Source organism: Mobula hypostoma, chromosome 5, assembly GCF_963921235.1.
Source record: "Mobula hypostoma chromosome 5, sMobHyp1.1, whole genome shotgun sequence".
Taxonomy (NCBI): Eukaryota; Metazoa; Chordata; class Chondrichthyes; order Myliobatiformes; family Myliobatidae; genus Mobula; species Mobula hypostoma.
Genome location: NC_086101.1, coordinates 68,871,387 through 68,893,522, shown reverse-complemented (window position 1 = coordinate 68,893,522; position 22,136 = coordinate 68,871,387). Strand labels below are relative to the sequence as shown.

At 41.2% G+C, this 22,136-nt stretch overlaps 1 protein-coding gene across 2 annotated transcripts in view; it reads right to left on the bottom strand.

The window, feature by feature from the left end:
- gpc5a (glypican 5a) overlaps positions 1–22,136 on the bottom strand; it is a 948,795-nt gene that overhangs the window by 597,278 nt on the left and 329,381 nt on the right. The window lies entirely within an intron of this gene.

Genomic DNA, 22,136 nt, shown 5'->3' with positions numbered 1-22,136 from the left:
GTAACGTTCTATTACTTTCAATCTTGCATACAAAGTCTGTGTCCACTGCAGTGTTTATTAATACATGACTTAATGAGACTCAGGTGGCTCTCCCTTAAGTGAAGAGCTTACCCAATCTCCATTAGCACTTTTCAAATTCTAGGAGCTTGTTAGGTCTGTTTTAGATTTACTTACGGTGGCCCTGCCTGAGATGGTCCATCTCATTTAGATGATTATTATGAATCAAATTCAGGTAGCTTCAGCTTATATATTGAGATGGTTCACCATCATTTCATGTTTATCTTAGTTGAGATCTCCAATCCGTCGACTGACCGGTCAAATAATTTCATTCCATGATCTGCTGATTTCATCCTTCGCTACAGATATAATTTTTATCCAACCTAACTTAAATGTTTTGCTTGTCCAATGCCAACAAGAGATCAACTGTTCACTTAATACTCTAATCCGCTCCCAAATTCCTCTAATGGATGATCACTGATACTCCTTCCAATCCTGAATTTCTTTTGACCAACTCATTCATCAAGTCTCAATCCCTCTGTAAGGATGATTGCCTGGCTTTCCTTTAGATTAGAAACTCCTTCTATAACTCCCGGCTCTTTCAAATATCCAGCATTACACTGATTAATGGCTACCAAATCCCCCTGCCTTTTGATTCATAAATCCCTCTATTGACCATCCAACCCATTTCCAATACAAGATCCATTGGAATTTCTATCTGAGGGCCAAGGTCTGATCTCTGTCATCATCATTCACTGATTTCAGAGTCATGCTACCTCTTTCTTGTTACAGCCGCCTCAGACAAGTCTATCGGGTGCTGCAGACCATTCTAAACTGACTGCCTTGCCTTGCCTTGCGTCCTTAACTCCTGGTGGAGTCGTCGGGGCGCCATCATGTCAAGCTTTACACCCGTCTGTTCCATCTGTCGCGGTTGTGTGCCAGAGCCTGGGTCACCGCAAGTGTTTTCCCTGTCTATTTTTTAATGTTGTCCATCCATCTTTTCCTCTGTCTACTTCTCCTTCTTTTCCCCTCCACAGTTCCTTGTAGAACGGTCTTTGCAAGGCCACTGGATCTCGTTATGTTGCCGTAACATCTCAGCTTTCTTTTCTTCACCATTGTGAGAAGGTCTTCATGGGGGCCAGTGTGGTGCTGGATGGTCTTGCGGACCTGCTCGTTTGTGATGTGGTCCAAGTATGAAATGTCCAAGATGTTGCAATAGCATCTCATTTCCAATGCCTGTATCTTCCTCTGTATCTCTGCTGTGAGGGTCCATGTCTCACATGCGTACAGGAAGATGAAGAATACCAATGCACGCAGCAGTCTGATCTTGTACTTCTTGGTGATGTTGCTGTCCCTCCATATTGTCTTGAGTTTAGATAGTGCAGTCATTGTCTGTGCAATTCTCGCCAGGACTTCTGGTCTTGATCCTTCATCACTGATGATTGCCCCCAAGTATTTGAACTGCTGCACTGTCTCAAGTTTCTGACCATGGACTGAGATGTCTGTTGTGATGGCACCATTAGCATTTGCCATGAGCTTGGTTTTCTCGGCACTTATTTCCATTCCAAACTTTGTGGAGGCTCTGTCAAGATGGCTGACCAGGTTGGCCAGTTCGCCCTCTTTTCCTGCAAGTCCATCAATGTCGTCAGCAAATCTTAGGTTTGTGTTGTTCCTCCCTCCAATGCTGACTGTGCCACATGATCTTCAAGGGCAATAGTCCGTGAGCCAGGACCCCAAATTTGGGCCACCGGTACCACCTAGGGGGAATAATACTTATAGTGATTTTGGCGAGGTATACACCCCTAGTGTTAGAAAATATGTGATAGCATTGCAGCGGTGGTAGCTTTCTGATGTAGACATCGGGAAGTTTGCTGCCACTGTTGGCATAGAGGTTTGTAGGGCTCTCATCAGGTTGCATGCATGTACAGGATATGATACTGTAAGTGCTTTTGCAGGCAAAGGAAAGACAAGTACCCTAAAACTTCTGACCAGCAACAGGGAACTCAGGACACATTCTTAGAGTTGGGTCAGGAATGGGACCTCTCCCCAGAACTGATTGACAAAACTGGAGGAATTTACATGTCTCCTGTGTGCCCCAAAAGCATCAACCACCAAGGTCAATGAGCTCAGGTATCACCTTTTCTGTGCCAAAAAAGTTGAAATCGAAAGTCACGAACTCCCACTATGCAAGGACTGCTCAACAAAACATGCCCAGTGAGCCAACTACCAAGCTGGTATATAGAGAAGATATTTGGAGAAGGGCCCACAAGTGCCAAGCCCTGTTGGCAGAGGATGGAAGATGTACAGAGAAGAGGAAGCTGAACAGTTGGTGGTGCACTGAATGGAAGGCCAGCCAGCACCCGATGCCCTCCTGGATCTACTGCCCTGTACAAAAAAATGTTCACTCCCAAGATGTATGTGTGTTGCAAATGGCCTCAGGTGTACTGACATGTGTAGACTGGCAGACTGTGAGAACCAGGCATCCACCTCAGAAAGTGTGGAAAGTTCAGATGAAGATGTGGAAGACGTGGAAGACTTGGAAAATTACTATGATTATTAATAGGTTATGAAAGTATGGAAAACGAAGTATGGAAAGCAGTTTTTGATTAAATATATTCATTTTACAACCAAATGGGGCCTAGGTTATGTCCGTGTGGAACCCCACCTTTGAATTATTGTACTGTAATTCTATATGCTATGACAAAAGCTTAAGATTGTTTTGCTTTGATACAACAATATGGAAAATATCATGACATTGATAGAACTCCAGAAATCTCTCCAAATGAGGATTTTCACCTTTTGGGGGGTGGGGTGGGGGGTAACATTTTCTGCTGTACTGATGTTAATATGGAATATCTACAAAAAGTGATTACTTCTTTGAATTCCTGAATAAATTTTCTGAAAATCCATGTGATTATATGAGTCCTATTGACTTTTCCAAAATAAACAACAGACAAATATTTTTCTAAAAATGAAATGATTCACTCTACTGAAATTGGGCACTGTACTGCGGTTGCCACCAATGACATAGTTTTAATGTAGAATTTTATAACAACTTTTGATGAAAAGTGCTTGAACTCAGCTATCATTGTGACAAATTTCGAAGTTGAGGGATCACTGACAACAAAATACCACTAGGTTGAATACATATGTTGTACTTTACATTGGCCACTTTTCAGAAATGCTTAGGGTAGTGTTATAAAATACATGATAGCACACATAAAGCTACCACTGGCACAATGCGATCACATATTTTCTAACTCTAGAGATGTATACCTTGCCAAAAATCACTATGAGCATTATTCCCCTCAGATGGCACCGTCCAACCCTACTGGTTCCCAGACTACAATATTCGTGATCCGTTCTAGGAAGATGTTGAAGAGAGTGGGGGAGAGGACGCAGCCCTGACATACTCCTACAGAGGTATGGAACCACTTCCCGATGGTGCCCTGAGCGAGTACTGCACTGGTTGCCTTGGCGTAAAGCTGATGGATTGTATGAATCAGCTTCTGCCCCATGTTGAATTTCTTCATGGTGGCCCATAAGGCATCATGCCAGACTCTGTCAAATGCCTTCTTGAAGACTATGAAGACGTGGTAGAACTCTCTCTGGTGCTGAAGGTGTTTCTCACAGAGGGTGCGGAGGTTGAAAATCTGCTCAGTTGTGCTTCTGCCCTTACGGAAGCCTGCTTGTTCCTCGGCAATGGTGCCTTCTGCCTGAGGTCTCAGTCTGTCCAAGATGATTCTGAGCATTACCTTGCTTACACAGCTGATCAAACTGATGGCACGCTAATTCTGGCAAAGTTGGAGATTGCCTTTCTTGGGAAGCACAATGATCAACAACTGAGTCCAAGGTGTCGGCCATTCAGCTGTCTGCCAGATAATATTACAGATGGAGGTAATCATGTCTAGCGTGGCCTCTCCTCCATGCTTCAGCAGTTCAGCAGGGATGCTGTCAAATCTTGCTGACTTCCTGCACTTCAGTGATTGTATTGCAGCTTCAACTTCTTCACGCATGATTCATCCTCATTGGAAGATTCCTGTACATTCTGATAAACTGATTATTTTTGAACAATTTGAAGGAAAAGTGATTGAAAATGCTTATTCAGAAGCACTGGAACCCTTACGCCTTTTATTCAACCGAATTTTGAAGAAGCAAGCCATCAAGCATAAAAAATAGAAGGTGCCGGAAAAGCGCAACAGGTCAGGCAAAATCAATGGAAGAAAAACATTTCAGATTGAAGACCCATGATCAAAACAGTGGAATTATAAGTTTAATTCTTTAACTCTGTGTGATAACATGCAGTAAAAGACATTGGATTTATGATATCTTGCACAGAAGGATGACTTTAGTCAATAGTTCTGTGCTCCGTGCTCTCATTGTGCCTACCGACTCAACTTATGGAAACAAACTTTATTGTTTTCTACTTGCCATCAGGCACCTACCTTGACAAGGTAAACATTTTGCTATAAAGGTCTACCCCTGCTGTACTCACTGTACACCCATGATTGTGTAGCCAAGTTTCCATCAAGCTCAATATATAAGTTTGCTGATGACACAACAATTGTAGGCAATATCTCGGGTAATGATGAGTTTGAGTATAGAGAGGAAATTAAGTACCTGGTGGCATGGTGCAAAGACAATAACCTATCCCTCAACGTCAGCAAGATGAAGGAATTGGTTGTTGACTTCAAAAGGAGTAGCGGACCGCACGACCCAATTTACATCAGTGGTGCGCAAGTGGAACAGGTCAAAACCTTTAAGGTCCTCGAGGTCAATATCACAAATGACCTGACTTGGTCCAACCAAGCAGAGTTCACTGCCAAGAAGACCCACCAGCACCTTTACTTCCTGAGAAAACTAAAGAAATTTGGCCTGTCCCCTAAAACTCTCACTAATTTTTATAGATGTACTGTAGAAAGCATTCTTCGAGGGTGCATCACAACCTGGGGAAGATGTTTGTCCAAGACCGAAAGAAGCTGCAGAAGATCGTGAACACGGCGCAGCACATCACACAAACCAATCCTCCGTCCGTGGACTCACTTTACACCACACGCTGTCAGAGCAGGGCTGCCAGGACAATCAAGGACACGACCCACCCAGCCAACAGACTTTTTGTCCCTCTTCCCTCCGGGAGAAGGCTCAGGAGCTTGAAGACTTGTACGGCCAGATTTGGGAACAGCTTCTTTCCAACGGTGATAAGACTGCTGAACCAATCCTGACCCGGATCTGGCTGTACCATTTTTCTATTTTCTATCTATGATTTATAATTTAAGTTTTTAATATTTACTAATTATAACTATTTTTAATAATTTTAATATTTAATATTTGTAATCCAGGGAGTGTGAAGCGCAGAATCAAATATCGCTGTGATGATTGTACATTCTAGTACCAATTGTTTAGCGACAATAAAGTATAAAGATACATAATGATGGTTACCACATTAGGGTAACCGGTGCTCTGGTGGTATCAGGGTGTGATATACTGTGCCCAGTACTCCCCGTGTGGCCTTCTGTATATTGGTGAGACCCAACACAGTTTGGGAGACCGCTTCGCTGCTCATCTACGCTCTGTCCGCCAAAGGAAGCAGGATCTCCCAGTGGCCACACATTTTAATTCCACGCCCCATTCCCATTCTGATATGTCAATCCTTGGCCTCCTCTACTATCAAAATGAAGCCACACTCAGGTTGGAGGAACAACACGTTACATTCCGCCTGGGTAGCCTCCAACCTGATGGCATGAACATTGATTTCTCTAACTTCTATTAATGCCCCTCCTCCCCTTCTTACCCCATCCCTCTTTCTTTCTTTCTTCCTTTATTTATTTATCTATCCTCTCTCTTTCCCTCTCACAAATACTCCTTGCCTGTTTTCCATCTTCCTCTGGTGCTTCCCTCCCCCTTCCTTTCTCCCTAGGCCTCCTGTCCCATGATACTTCCCCTTCTCCAGCCTTCTATCCCTTTTGCCAATCAACTTCCCAGCTCTTGGCTTCATCCCTTCCCCTCCTGTCTTCTCCTTTCATTTCGGATCTCCCCCTCCCCCTCCCACTTTCAAATCTCTTACTAGCTCTTTTGTCCGTTAGTCGTGACGGAGGGTCTCGACCCGAAACATCGACTGTACTTCTTCCCATAGGTGCTGCCTGGCCTGCTGCATTCCACCAGCATTTGTGTACGTTGCTAGAACACCATACTGGTTTTCAAAGGAGCACATTGTCGTTTCACTATGTTTTAATGCTCAGAAAGGTGAGCTAATAAAACATGCATTTCCCCAGCAAAGCCATTCTGCCATAAGCTCAACAACTTCAAAACAGCGCAATTTAAGCAACTGAAGGCATTGACCTATGATAGACTTTAGTTCAGACTGAAACGATTAATCCCTATTCTTTGAAGGAATAATGGACGTCATCTGTCTTCATTTTTTGCTCTTTGCAATAACTATAATTCATCACATCAGCTTAATGAAAGGAAAAGGCTGAGAAGGGAAATCATTTTCTTCATATTGTGTGATAAGGGGCCAAAGTATATTTCAGATTAAGGAACAGAAAATAATTAGAAAACAAATTAAACTCCTTAAAAAGTGTATAATTGTCTTTTTAGCACAAGCAAAGATGTCTTCCTGTGTTTCTCAAATGTGTCCAAGGATAAGAGCCAGAGAAGTAGGTTATTATATTTTTGAACCATGGAAGAATATATTATCAATATGACAGAAGCAAAATTCACTTTTTTTGGAAGAGGAAGGTTATTGAAGTTTCTAGTTCTGAATTGAATCTTTGGTTTTCACTTGATGTGAAATTATACATCTAACATAAAGAAAAGACAGAAGTCACCCCATATTATTCAGGATTATTTAGGTATCTCTTCATATTCATTACAGTAAATGATCCCTCACCACTCACAATCAGACAACCATAGACCACTGAATAACATCTATTATTCCTCACTTAGCTCATTAATTCTGTGTCATTGATGTGCTCATGTGATTAAATGGTCAAAATCTTTTTCTTTCTTGTTCCACTGGTTCCTTAAGATCATTCTAGCTGGGGGTGTTAATGGGGATATGCTCTCATTACCTATTAAATGCTCCCTATGTTGTGTGTCTCAAATAACCTCTGACAACCAAGTCCAACTCCTGTTCTTCATATGTGGATATTAAGCCCTGCGGAACTGTTTCTACAACAGGAAAAGGGGCAAAGGTGGGTTACTGGCACCTTAAGTTTAGTTGTTCTGGACAGATGGGGCTTGTCAGCCATTGTTAGCAGCTCATCAAACGGAAGGAAAACTGATCTTAAACCTCTGCTGCCCTGCAGCTATGAACAGTTAAGAAGGCGGCTTTGGGAGTAAACTTTGAGGAAAAATCTGGAGCTGGAGCTCCTAAGGTAGTTTTACGCTGACTGGCAACTCCTGTGACATCGCTAGTGCAAAATTGTATCAGTCTCTGCCGTCCCTTTAGATTCATCAGCTGCATGGAGAGAGGGAGCCCGCTACACAAGCAACAGCTTGATCTCAATATTGTGCTGTGCTGGTTTGCGTATCACATAGACAGCTGGGATGTAACGTCTGTGATCAACCCTGACCAACGGAGAGCCCCTCTTGTTCCACATGACCCTTAATTATTTCCTTTATGAAGCAAGTACATTTAGACAATACAACAACAATGGTAGGTGTGAAGAATTACACATTCAAAGTTTCTATATTTGAAAACTAGAACTAAAATAATGCTGGCCTATGGACTCCCGCAGGTTTCACTCAGGACCAAATGGAAGTGATACATATTGGGAATCCTAAACCTTTTGCAGGAATATTTGCAGAGGCTGTGTGTTACCTGCGAAGCCAATGTTAAAATGTGATCTGCCCCCATGGTTTGGTTGATTTGGGATACTTATGCTTTCAAGTTGGCAGACAAGAAATTGAAATGACTACTTGACACCTTGATTTGCTGATAGGAAGCAATTCTGCTATCAGTAGTAGGTACCCAGGATAACTTTACAGCAGCTTAGGTGGAAATATACCTTCTTGTGTCGACCAGCTGCTCAAACGTTAACGCGAAATTGCAATTCTTAACTTTAGATGCCACAAGCTTTCGGTTAAGATGGCACTTCCGAATGTGTGTGACAGCTCATAGGAAGTTAAAAAGGCAAGAAATTTGACTACAGAAAGACCCTTTCTGAGGGAAACTGTGTTAAATTATCGGCGTAAACAGTGAGGGGGCGAGCGATGGTGATGCAAATTCCAGGGATGAGAGGAGATGGTGATTTGCAGAACCGATGCGGATGGAGTCAGCCATTCGGAGAGGAGAAGTTGGGGCAGGGGAGTTCTGAAGGGTTCAATGTCCATTTAGCAGTCAGACGGCAGAGGGGAAGAAGCTGTTCCTGTATCACTGAGTGTGAGCCTTCAGACTTCTGTACCTCCTACCTGATGGTAACAATGAGAAAAAAGCATGCCCTGGGAGGTGGAGGTCCTTAATAATGGATGCTGCCTTTCTGAGAAACCGCTCCTTGAAGATGTCCTGGGTACTTTGTAGGCTAGTACTCAAGATGGAGCTGATAAAATTTACAACCTTCTACAGTTTCTTTCAGTCCTGTGCAGTAGACCCCCCATGGCAGACAGTGATGTAGCCTGTCAGAATGCTCTCCAAGGTACATCTATAGAAGTTGTTGACTGTATTTGTTGACATAGTAAACCTCTTCAAACTCTTAATAAAGTATAGCCGCTGTCTTGCCTTCTTTATAACTGCATTGATATGTTGGGACCAGGTTAGGTCTCCATGCGAATCGCAAGCAAAAGCCGATTTTGTTCGCTCTCCACAATGTTCATTCCTTTCTCCAGGGCATTCTCACTGCTCCATTGTTCAGTCAATTTAAATGTCAGCCCAGATAAACTGGAAAAACAAGGCGTTAGGATTGGGGACAAGAGCCGATTTTGCTCACTCTTCATGCTGATCGCTCCTCTCTCCATGGCACTGAGGCTATGAAGACTGCCCAGGCTGCTGTGCTCCATGCCTGCTAATATGATGAACTGATAAGCAAGGCTTTGGTCTGCTCCACGGTTCAGATCTGAGGACTCAATTTGGTTTGGAATGTTGTTGTTCGCCTCAACTGTTTGCATGATTTGTGTTTTCTTTCTCCTTTCTCTTGCACATCGGGTGTTGGTCGTCTTTTTTTTCTTTAATTAGGTTCTTATTGGGTTCTTTTGGGTTTTTTGCTTTGTAGCTACCCATAAGCAAACAAATCTCAAGGTTGTATAATTCATATATTCTATGATAATAAATGTACTTTGAATGTATTGTTAAGGATTGCGATTTAGTTAAAGATTGACTGCCACAATAATATGAACCTCGGTGCCTTACTTCATATCGATAGAGTTTATGAGGGCACTGTGGTTGATGTCTGGACATGGATTTCCAATAGACTTTCCATGAGATTATAAGACTTATCAGCAAAGTTGAAACAGATTGACATAATAACATGGGTACAAAATTGGCTAGCAACAGAAAACAGAGGCATGGTTATTTTTCCGACCTGGAGGAAAGGGAATAGTGACGCTCTCCAGCATTTACTTTTCAGGCTTTGACGTTTTTGATCAATGTTAATGACCTAGATTTGCTGGTACAAAGTCTCATTTACTAAATTTGTAAAAAATTCAAAACGTGGTAGTGATGTGAACTATAAAGAAGATAGTAATAAATTTCAGCAGGGTATAGAAGGGTAAAGAGAATGGAAAAATGCAAGGTGATGATGCAGTGTGGAAGAAAGAATAAGGATAGCGAAACACAATATTGTTCTGAAAGGGGTGTAGATGCAGAGAGATCTGGAGGTACCATTGAAAGTGTCATTGTAGTTTGAGAAAGTGGTTAATAAGGTAGGCATAATTCTGGGGTTTATCAAGAGAGATGCAAAGTATAAAGCAAGACATTAATAAACCATTTTTCCAGCCTCAACTGAAGCAAAGTTTTGAGAGGATTGCATGTGTTCGTCTATAGACTGCTGAGGGTTTGTTCTTGCCAACACTCATCCATGCACCATCAATCTGCAGGACATCTCTCTCAAGGAGATGCCCTATATTATCTGTATATATTTTTTGAGAGATTACATGTTTACTGTTATCTTATATGTACTATATGTGCCTTGTACTGTGCATGAATGTTGTAACTGTGTTTGCATCTTGGCTCCTGTTTTCACAGGTATTCATGGATGGTTGAATGACTATTAAACTTGAACTTGAACCAAACTTTGGTTACTCATTGTAGGAAAGTTTTTTTTGTTTTAATTCTGTTCTGTCTTGGAGAAGTTGTGTATAGTTTGTGTTTCTTTTGTGAATGCTTCTTATCTAATGCTACAGTTTGTCACTGTGATGTTGCCTCAAGTAGATGCACATGCACATGCACATAACCATAAACTTGTCTTGGACTTTGAGAAGGACTTGTTTGTACAGCATGTGGCTGGAAGATGGAATGCACTGATATAGCAGAGACAGGTGATATCCAACAGGGAATTCGATGAGTACTGCTTGTTGTGAGAAAAAGTTTGCAAAACTGCAGAGAAGGATATAGGGGTGCAACCAGTATAATGCTCTGGTAGTGATCTGGCTTAGCAACAACGGTTTTCTTTTGCGTTGTATCCATCCTATCATATTATGATAAGTAAATAAGAAAGTGATACACATAGATGAGCTTTTCCCCCCAAAACTACAAAAGTTTATTCACACAAAAGTACAAGAAGTACAAATATCAAGTACTTACAAGACAGTGAATAAGTTCAAATTAAAATATGATTATTACAGTCTATAAAACAGGCAATTCCCTGGAGCCCATGATCCTCCACTGTACCCATTGTGACCGCATGCTCCCTGTCCAAGGACACTCAGACATGAACATATCCTCGGAAGAGGGGCAGAAGTTGAAAAGTTGAACAGTTCAACAGAGACTGGCTATGGAATGTAGATATCTTTGATGGAAAGGATTATTGTTCTTTGCAGGTTTATGAGGACATAACAGATTTTCTTCCAAGGGAGAAAGATGTTGTATTGTGTGTGCATCATAAAGAACTTCAGTACCCTGTGGACAATGCGTGGGAGCTCACCCAGAACCGAAAGCTATGATGGTGACCTGGTTGCATGCGCACAGGGTTGACTAGCAGTTTAGTAATCAAATGTTCTCACATAAGCCCACATCAAGTTGGCGTTTATTAAGGACAAACATAATATGGCAGAGCCCTCAACTACCCACCGCTTGGATCTATGAATAGCCATCTTGGCCAGGCCCAGGAGCAAGCCCATCAGTAGGGCCTCCAAGTAACCTACCCGCTTCTGTACTGTGCCCATATATCAGGAACAGAGATTAGCTTATCAAAGCATTGAAACATAAGAGTGAACTGAATCATCTTTGCATCAAAGAACTACACAATTTGAGGATTGTGCTGGGGTTTTGTCACAACCATGGATTTGACAACGCTGCAGATACAGCAATTGTGCTTGTAAATATGCACTTGTCAGCTAATTATTATTTCATTGTGATGGTATTTAACTCCAGTCTTTTCGTTGTAGTACTTGTTCAAGTGCTTCGCTGCCAGCTTGCATTCAGCCTAGCCTGAGAAATTGAACTGCCGAGTCAAATGACTCTGAAGACTAGTGGTATTCATTTTATATTTGGTTATTCCTTTCAGCCGCAGTGTTGGCTTCGTTTTCCATTTGAGAGTTTTAATTAATGGCCCTGTTTGGCCTAGCGTTCATTGTTTTCATTTCCTTCTAACTCTGTTCGCATTAAAGTCTGTGAACTGTCGACTCAGTTCACTGTCTCTTGCTCCGCACTTGGGCCATATCTGAATGCAGTGCTAGGGCTGCAGTCGCCACGTCCCAGCACCAGCACCGCATGCCCACAACTCACTACCCTTAATCCTACATCTTGGAACGCAAGAGGAAACCAGAACACCCAGAGGAAACCCATGTGGTTACAGAGAGAACATACAGACAGCGGCAGGTAGTGAACCTTTATCAGTGTTTGCTGGTGTTGTACTAACAGCTACTTAGACCTGCATGCTGCCCTGTTACCATTTCAGAAACCTGGATGAGGAAGTGGAGGGATGGGTTAGTAAATTTGCTGATACCACAAAGGTTGGGGGTGTTGTGGATAGTGTGGAGGGCTGTCAGAGGTTACAACGGGACATTGATAGGATGCAAAACTGGGCTGAGGAGTGGCAAATGGTGTTCAACCAAGATAAGTGTGAAATGGTTCATTTTGGTAGGTCAAATATGATGGCAGAATATAGTATTAATGGTAAGACTCTTGGCAGTGTGAAGGATCAGAGGGATCTTGGTATCCGAGCCTATAGGACACTCAAAGCTGCTGCGCAGGTTGACTCTGTGGTTAAGAAGGCATATGGTGCATTGGCCTTCATCAATCATGGGATTGAGTTTAGGAGCTGAGAGGTAATGTTGCAGCTATACAGGATCCTGGTCAGACCCCACTTGGAGTACCGTGCACAGTTCTGGTTGCCTCACTACAGGAAGGACCTGATAGAGGTGTATAAGATGATGAGAGGCATTGATTGTGTGGATAGTCAGAGGCTTTTTCCCAGGGCTGAAATGGCTAGCACGAGAGGGCACAGGTTTAAGGTGCTTGGAAGTAGGTACAGAGGAAATGTCAGGGGTCTGCCATCTTATGCAGAGAGTGGCGAGTGTGTGGAACGGGCTGCCGGCGACAGGGGCGGAGGTGGATACGACAGGGTCTTTTAAGAGACTCCTGGACAGGTACATGGAGCTTAGGAAAACAGAGGGCCATGGGTAACCCTAGGTAATTTCTAAGGTAAGGACATGTTTGGCACAGCATTGTGGGCCGAAGGGCCTGTATTTTGCTGCAGGTTTTCTATGTTTCTAGAACATTACCAGCCTCTCAACTTACACAAACAGTTCTGCTCCAGCACTTGAGGCTCATTTTATATCTGAAGTTCATATGTTTGCTGAATAATGCAGCAGTAACATTAATCATGCATTACACATTGACTAGTGGCACTGGATAGCTTCCAGTAGCCTCCAAGCAAAGGAGACACAAGAGACTGCTGAAATCCGGGGTAACAGTTTCTCCAGCAGATTGCTTGTTGCCTCAAGGCAAAGGTGTGACATTCGCTTAGTGGGTCATGATAAACTTTACCATCATGGACTATGCAGATACTGAGATTGTGCCTGCAGGTTGATTCTTTTTAATTCTACAGCTCGACAAAATCTTTCAATACAGAACCGAGTTTCTGGTTTATTGTTAAAAATACCATCATCCCAAATGAAATATTACAATTTTCAACATTGTATGAAAATGGATGAAAACTCAGCAACAGTTGATCTCGTTCTTGACCTTTAATCCTGCAAACAGAGCAGAAGGATGTTTGCATGGCTGATGTGATCATAGAAAGGAGGTCAAAAGGTGCATTACTTTTGGAGCATTGAGCCTCAGTTCTATTTTGAGCCAAAATCTGTCGTCAAGTGGACGGCAAAGGACCCGGGAGAGATTCTTGAGGCAGATTGAAAAGTGAAAAAAAACCTGGAAATGCTGTCAGTAGGTAGTCAAAACAGAAAACAATGGAAATATTCAGCAGATCAGAGACTATCTGAAAGATGTGGGCAAATCTGACATGAAAATTAAAATTAGGCTGAAATGAAAGAGAAACTCACTGACATGGCTTACCCAAGTGGGCAGAGATAAAAAAAAAACAATCCCCTAGGTTGATAGCATGGATATAAAATTCAGAGAGAATAGAGACCGAACAACAAAAATGGGCAGGCATACATGGGTGAAATTAATTGTAGAACAATGTGCGTGATATAATTTAATGCGAAACATGAAGAGAAACAATATAAGGTCCCTCACTTAATTTTAAGATCTGTAAGACTAAAGACACCTGAGCCTCCAATGTACCAACTTTAAAGGCGAAAGAATACATTAACAGTTTTGTGTGTAAATACTGTACAAAACCTAAAACCTTAAGCTAAGTCAACATAATGAACCATAATAATCATGTCAATTTCTGTACTTCAACAACAATCTGCTGGAGGAACTCAGTGGGATTGCATGTTGCCCCAAATTCCAGAATCTACAATCTCTTGTGTCTCAGTTATGGAAAAGACTCGGGCTAATCACAGCAGTTAACTGCAGCCCTTCGTATCCTTCATCTTTGATTGGAACTTGCAAGGCAGGAATATTAAAGGTCAGCATTCCAGCACACCTTTAAGTTCTCTTTTAATATCCATAGAATCAACTTCCCATATCCATACCTTTACCTGCAGTTTACAAACTTCATTATCCTTTCCCTCTGTATTAAATCTTACCTTCAATTTCAAAATATTAGGAACGGTAATTGTACTGAGAGTCTGAGGTAGATGATGTTAGTCTCCTTAGAGCAGAAAAATGAAGAGGATATTTAATATAAATCATTAAGTATTTAGAGAGAGTAAATAACAGAACATAGTTTGACAATCAGAGGGATCTGGATATATGGTGCAAGAGATAAATTGCAGAGGTACAAAAGCCTCAGGTATATGTATGTACAGCACATAGCTAGGATGACTAGGACTTCTGCACAGTACCATAGTAATTTTATATATTGCGTTGTACTGCTGCCACAAATATATGCAAATTCAATGGCATATGTGAGTGATGATAAACCTGATTCTGATACGCTTCTCTATTGTGGAGTGAGGGTGGGAAGGAAACAGGGAGAGGGGAATCATGATTGGAAAAAGGGGAAGGGAGAGGGAAGCACCAGAGAGATTTCCTGTAATGATCAATAAACCATTTATTTGGAATCAAAAAACCTTGTCTAGAATCTCAGGGCTGGGTGTGTCTGCATCCACACCACCTCCTACCCATGGCACTCCTTTCTTGCCATCTGATTCCACCCCCCCCCCCCAGTGGCACTCCACTCTCACCATTCCCAACATCCTTTGCTCCCACCAGAATTACAAACTCGCTCTTCACTCCACATTGACAAATACAATACTGTGTAAAAGTCTTGGGACCCTAGCTATATATATGTGCCCAAGACTTTTACACAGTACTGTATGAGCAAAACTCTGCATATCACGATTTTCTGCACGTAAAATATTTGGTAATATTGCACCCATCTCAATAGCTTTAATACTGATCAAATTTCAGAGTATGATCATTATTAGGTACACCTGTACACCTACTCATTAATGCAAATATCTAATCAGCCAATCATGTGACTGATTATATATAACAATATCAAATGAAGTTATTTGAATAAATAACGGATGGCAGGATACTTGGTAGTGTGGAGGAGCAGAGGGATCTGGGGGTACATGTCCACAGATCCCTGAAAGTTGCCTCACAGGTAGATAGGATAGTTAAGAAAGCTTATGGGGTGTTAGCTTTCATAAGTTGAGGGATAGAGTTTAAGAGTCGTGATGTAATGATGCAGCTCTATAAAACTCTGGTTAAGCCACACTTGGAGTACTGTGTCCAGTTCTGGTCGCCTCACTATAGGAAGGATGTGGAAGCATTGGAAAGGGTACAGAGGAGATTTACCAGGATGCTGCCTGGTTTAGAGAGATTGCATTATGATCAGAGATTAAGGGAGCTAGGGCTTTACTCTTTGGAGAGAAGGAGAATGAGAGGAGACATGATAGAGGTATACAAGATAATAAGAGGAATAGATAGAGTGGATAGCCAGCGCCTCTTCCCCAGGGCACCACTGCTCAATACAAGAGGACATAGCTTTAAGGTAAGGGGTGGAAAGTTCAAGGTGAAATTAGAGAAATGTTTTTTACTCAGAGAGTGGTTGGTGCATGGAATGCACTGCCTGAGCCAGTGGTAGAGGCAGATACACTCGTGAAGTTTAGGAGACGACTAGACAAGTATATGGAAGAATTTAAGGTGGGGGGTTATATGGGAGGCAGGGTTTGAGGGTTGATACAACATTGTAGGCCAAAGGGCCTGTAATATGCTGTACTATTCTATGTTCTATGAATAACATAATACCTAATATGCACTATTACTATTTCCAATTTCCACTTTTAGAATTCACAAATGAAACTCAATTATCTAGAATAAAACCTGCAAGACCTAGAAGCACCTATTTTATAAATATACATCTCCAACATGGACTTCTGTATGGCAAATGTGCACTTTGATAAATCACAGATAATGGAGAATAAATCTAATGGTGGGTAACTGCCAAGAATTGATTCCTTGCATGTCTAATACCTCACTCATTTTCTTTCTTTTTCTTTGACATAATGGATCATCAAACTGGGATATATTGGTAGCTAATCTACTGTTACTATGTGTTCCCATCACCTTTAAAAGAGAAAATTCACCAATAATTCCTAATATTTTTGCTTAACACTGAAACATTTATCCCCTTTCCTAGTGCAGCACTTTACTTATAAACTTACTGCACAGATTTATTGCCGTGGCCTTTTAGCCCATATTGATGCACTGCCTGTATTTCTTTCATGTCCTCTGACTGATAGTATTGATCTCAAAGTCTTAAGGTCATGATGAGCAAGTCACATTGAACATTAATGAATACATGGAGTAAGTGCAGTATTGGATATTCCAAGAAGTCTTCAGCTGCTTTCAACTTTTTTTGTGCTGAGTGTGCTTACTCATCAAATATTGAGCCCATCTTTTAAGAAATTACAGACTTCATGATCAATTGCATAAGTTAGGGTATGAATAAAGTGTCACTATGCTTTCAAAAAAAAACTTCTAACAGCAATATGTTAAAAGCATGAGAGATGTTTGGATTTTACAAGTACAGTACATTCCGGTAAATTGGAACACATTTTACTCCAATTACATAGATGCCCCAGTTAGTCGAAGTTGCATGGAAATAGTGAAAAAGTATAAAAAAAGGCAAACTGGGTAACAAATTATGTATTTAAATGAAATACAGAACATCTTAGAACACCATCAATATTACTGTAGTACTATAAAACTGTGTATTAGTTCCTAATAGTTATCATCAGAAGAATTCATCTGTCATGTTCTTTTGACTAAAAATGAACAAAATCAGCGCATAAACCTAGCATAGATAATGGACTGCCTTCATGCAATGCTATCGAAATTTGCATCCTCCAAATCTTCATTTTCATTGTAACATTCAAGATGATTGTTCATACATTCAAATTCATCATAGCTCTTACTTGTTGAAGTAGTAAAATCATTTCATTTTCACTCCCAGCCGTTTCTGGCATCTCCAAGCCTGAATGCTTGAAACAGCAATGAGAAAAACAGTTCTGAGTTGTCTTACTACTTATTTCTCACCAACTATCAGTGACAAAAATTGCTACTTTTTGAACACAAACACACACTATTTAAAAACTGTTCACTCACAGCATGGTGTTGTGTCAAACAGCCACACAAATACACATGACTGACCCTAATTGAAACTGTATGGCAACAGTCTCCTGCCCCCAATCAAGCGGAATAAACAATAGACAATAGGTGCAGGAGTAGGCCATTCGGCCCTTTGAGCCAGCACCGCCATTCACTGTGATCGTGGCTGATCATTCACAATCAGTATCCAGTTCCTGCCTTAGCCCCGTAACCTTTGATTCCGCTATCTTTCAGAGCTCTATCCATCTCTTTCTTGAGAATAGTGCCCCAAATAAACGAGAGAATCCTGTCCTTTAAGAGTTGCCCCAAATAAGTGGCTGCCTGATTAACCAATGGCCCAATTAACCAGAATTCACTGTAGTAGCTGTTTCTGCAGAGAAATTCAACACTGTCATGTGCATCATTTATACGTTTGTATATAATATATTCATAGAAGTCAGTTTGTGCAGGCTATATTATACTTGCAATCACCCCAGGGTGCAATAGTGACCATTGGTAAATTCATTCAGACACAGTCCACCTGAGCGTGTCTGATATTTGCCAATAATCATGTACGCATTTAATGACATCATTTCGTGCATGACAACCATTCCCACATTAACTGAGAGAAGTCAACTGTTAAAAAGTGCAACCTGTTATTTTTATTTTTGATTTTGCCTAAAACAAAAATCAAAACTCTGCATCAAGTCAGCAAATAAACACAGATTAAAAGGTCCCCATTGTTGCATCAATACTTTGTCCATAATCTCTACCAGACTCACTTCATGTATTCCAGCTTTGTCCATAGGTATCACTGAGAAATATTTAATAATTTTGGTATTACGCATCTCAGTTGCCAGATGCTGTAATCAGTGGCTAGGCAATCATGTGGTTTGTGAGATGAATACTGTTAGGATACAGTGGCAATGCAGCGATCACCCTTTTTCCATCCTGTCATCTTCCTCCAGTTATTGTACATAGCAACATTTTGTACTGCACTGCTATGGCTGTCATGGAGAGCATTTGACATGAGCTTAATTGTTATCCATGGTTAACATGTTAGATTATGAGGACACACAGTCTCCTTTCATTGTAATTTAATAATGCATGCATTAAGAAATGACACAATGTTTTTCCAGAATGATATCACGGAAACACATGACAAACTGACTTAAAAGCGAACAAAAACCACATAATTATTACATATAGTTACAACAGTGCAAAACGATATTGTAATTTGATAAGAACAGACCATGGTACGGTAAAAGTCTCAAAGTCTCTCGAAAGTCCCATCATCTCACGCAGATGGTAAACCTCCAGTGCTGCCAACTTGCCGATGCAGCATACTGGAAGCATCTGACCACAGTCCGACTCTGAGTCCATCCGAAAACTCTGAGCCTCTGACCAGATCTCCGACACTGAGCACCGAGCACTATCTCTGCCGAGCACTTTGACCCCGGACCCGGCAATGGGCAATAGGCAAAGCCAAGTATTTGGGGTCTTTGTCTCCAGTGATTCTCGATCACACAGTAGCAGCTGCAGCGAAGCAGGCATTTCAGAAGTTACTCCAGGTGTTCCTCCGTGCTTCTCATGGCTGTCTCCATCAAATCCGGATTGTGCACGGCTCCCTAGTTAACACATAATCGATATCATTCGGAACGGCCGCGCACGCTGCGTCGCGCTGCCATCTTCTCCTCCCTCCCTCACATGGGCCCATCTCATAAGGAGATTTCAGAGATTTGGCATGACATCTAAAACTTTGAGAAACTTCTATAGTGTAGTGGAGAGTATATTACCTGGCTGCATCACACCCTGGTATAGAAACACCAATGCCTGTGAATGGAAAATCCTACAAAATGTATTGGATACAGCCCTGTCGTTCACGGGTAAAGCCCTCCCAAAAATTGAGCACATCTACATGAGGTGCTGTTGCAGGAAAGCAGTTTCCATCATTAAGGACCCCCACCATCCACAACATGTTCTTTGCTTGCTGCTGCCATCAGGAAGAAGGTACAGGAGCCTGAGGACTCACACCACCAGGTTCAGGAACAGTTACTATCCCTCAACCATCATGCACTTGAAACAAAAGGATTTACTTCACTCGATTTCACCTGCCCAATCATTGAGGTGTTCCCACAACCAATGAACTCATTTTCAATGATTCTTCATCTCATGTTCTTGATATTTATTGGTTATTTAGTTATATTATTGTTTCTTCTTTTTGCATTTGCACAGTTTGCTGTCTTCTGCACTCTGGGTGAATGCCCTGGTTGGGTGGTCTTTCATTGATTTTGTTATAGTTATTATTCTATAGATTTTTTGAGTATGCCCACAAGAAAATGAATCTCAGGTTTGCATATGGGACATATATGTTTTTTGCTAATAAAATTTACTTTGAACTTTAAACTTTGAATTGTCATCAGGAAAAGCATAAACAAAGTTTACTACATGATTCAGAATGGTGAATCTGTGGAATTCTTTACCGCAGATGGCTGTGAAGGCCATATTTAAAGCTGAGGTTGATAGGTTCTTTATTAGTAAGTCTGTTAAAGGTTATGGGGAGAAGGCAAGAGGATAGGCTGAGTGGGATAATAAATTAGCCATGATTGAATGGTGGAGCAGACCTGATGGGTCGAATGGCCTAATTCTACTCCTTTGTCTGATGGTCCTTAGTCCTTAGCATTTCCCGTATTTTATGTTTTTATTTCCACTTTCCAACACCTACATATTTACCTAAGCACAAGAGATTCTGCAGATGCTGGAAATCCAGAGCAACATACACAGAATGCTGAAGGAACTGAACAGGTAAGACAGGTAAGACAGCAACTATGGAAAGGAATAAACTGTCGATGTTTTAACTTTACTGTTAAGCAATCAATTTTATATATTTTTGTTGCACAGCAAGTAAAAAGTAACCACAATCAGATTGTATTTTCAGACCTAATATTTCAATGCTCTCTGAATTGTGTATGTCATTAGAGCAAGAGGGCAAGTGGCAATCAAAATAGAGTCTGTTGGGCTAGGAACTAAGAAAGAATCTTGCCAATGCCGATGTCCTCAAAATGTTCACCGGAGAATGTTCAACATGTACAATATTCCTTCTTCACACAAGCAAGATGGATAGCTCAAGTAATATTAATGGCTTATCACACAGTGTACAATTAATATCTGCCATTTCTCATGTCAGTATTTCTTAGCAGACCTTTGGCCTCTGCCATTAGTTCATGGTAAGTTCCAGGGAAGAAATCATATTCCAGGATCAAGTTCAATGAGGCTTGGGCAAACTTTAGAGATCTTGTTAGAATGCTAAAAGAGTGCAAATCCATATACACCAAAGCCATTAAGTCCCCAGTTGATGAGATGTGAACGTAGATGTGATGCTTTTGGGCAATCGGGAGAAAAGGATGGCATCCTGACTGCTAGGTCACGGACACAAACAATAGTTGTATTTCAAGAGGCTCAGTGAAAAGGCAGATAAAGCCTTCAGCAGACTTTTTTATTGGTTGTTTGCAAGCGTCCATGGCCATTGGTGTAACCACAGTGTGACAGGCCACAGTAAGAAGTTCACCATTAGTTTCTGACAAGCTTTGATGCTTGTTGTGGGTCACAGAAATCAAAAAACTCATTTAGTTTGATCAGGTGGTATGATACTTTGAGGAATACAGATTGGTAATTTATTGAAGAACAAAAGTGAAGGAAATACTTATTTTGTTATACTTATAATTACTTATTTCCCTTATTTGTATATGATGTTAAAAGCTTTCTTTGATTCTGCTGATTGAAATATCTTTAAAACTAGTACTGACAGCATTGATGAATACACTGACACATTTGGCTCCTATATCAGCTTTTGTGAAAATGTCAGCATCACCACAAAAACACTCACCAGATTTAGCAATAATTAACCCTGGTTTAACGCATAGCTTAAACAGCTGTGTCTGGAGAAGGAGGAGGCATTCAGGAATAGCGATAAAGGGAAGTTCAAAAAAGCTAAGTACAAGCTGGAGAAGGCAATCAGAACTGCCAAATACCAATATTCAGTCAACTTGGAAAGCCAGCTTTCTGCAAATGCATGTTCTTCAGTTCTGATAAAGACATTTTCATGATGCATCTGAAAGAGATGCAGCGTCTTTCACTTCTCATCCCGTTGCCCAAGAGACCCAAACAGATTATCTGGGTGAAGCAGCAATTCAATTGCACTCCTTCCAATCTAGTGTACAATCTGGTCGCCTCGGTACTGAAGATACCAAATACAGATTCAGCCATCTCTTTGCTATTGAATACTCCAGATTCAGGAAATTCACTTTTCTCTGACAGTATCGGAACTTGCCGTTTCTGTATCAAGCCATCCATCTGTGATATTGGCACAATTCCTCTTTTTCCATCAGTGCAGGCTAACCTGCTGGGCATGTCCCACACCACTGCTATTAGCAAGACATTAAACATCTCTACTCTCTAAATGCCCTCATTAAATCATTTGATCAGGCAACTCTTACAATTTATCCTCATGGCAACTCTGGCCTCAAGCTTTGACACTCTATAACCCTTTGTTCTACTCATCCATCATGTCAACCTCTCTAATACTATTTCTTAATCACTATTTCCAAAGGGTTTTTACCCGAAATATTGACTCTAATTCTCAGACACTGCCTGACCTGCTGTGTGTTTGCAGCACTTTCTGTTTTTTATTAGCCATTTTAAAATCAGCTACCGGGCTTAGAGTCAGACGTCATTGACTTTCAGATTAAACAAATTGCATTTTACTGTTGTTGCTGTCTCATAAGGTTTAACAACAGATGTTTGTTGTATATTT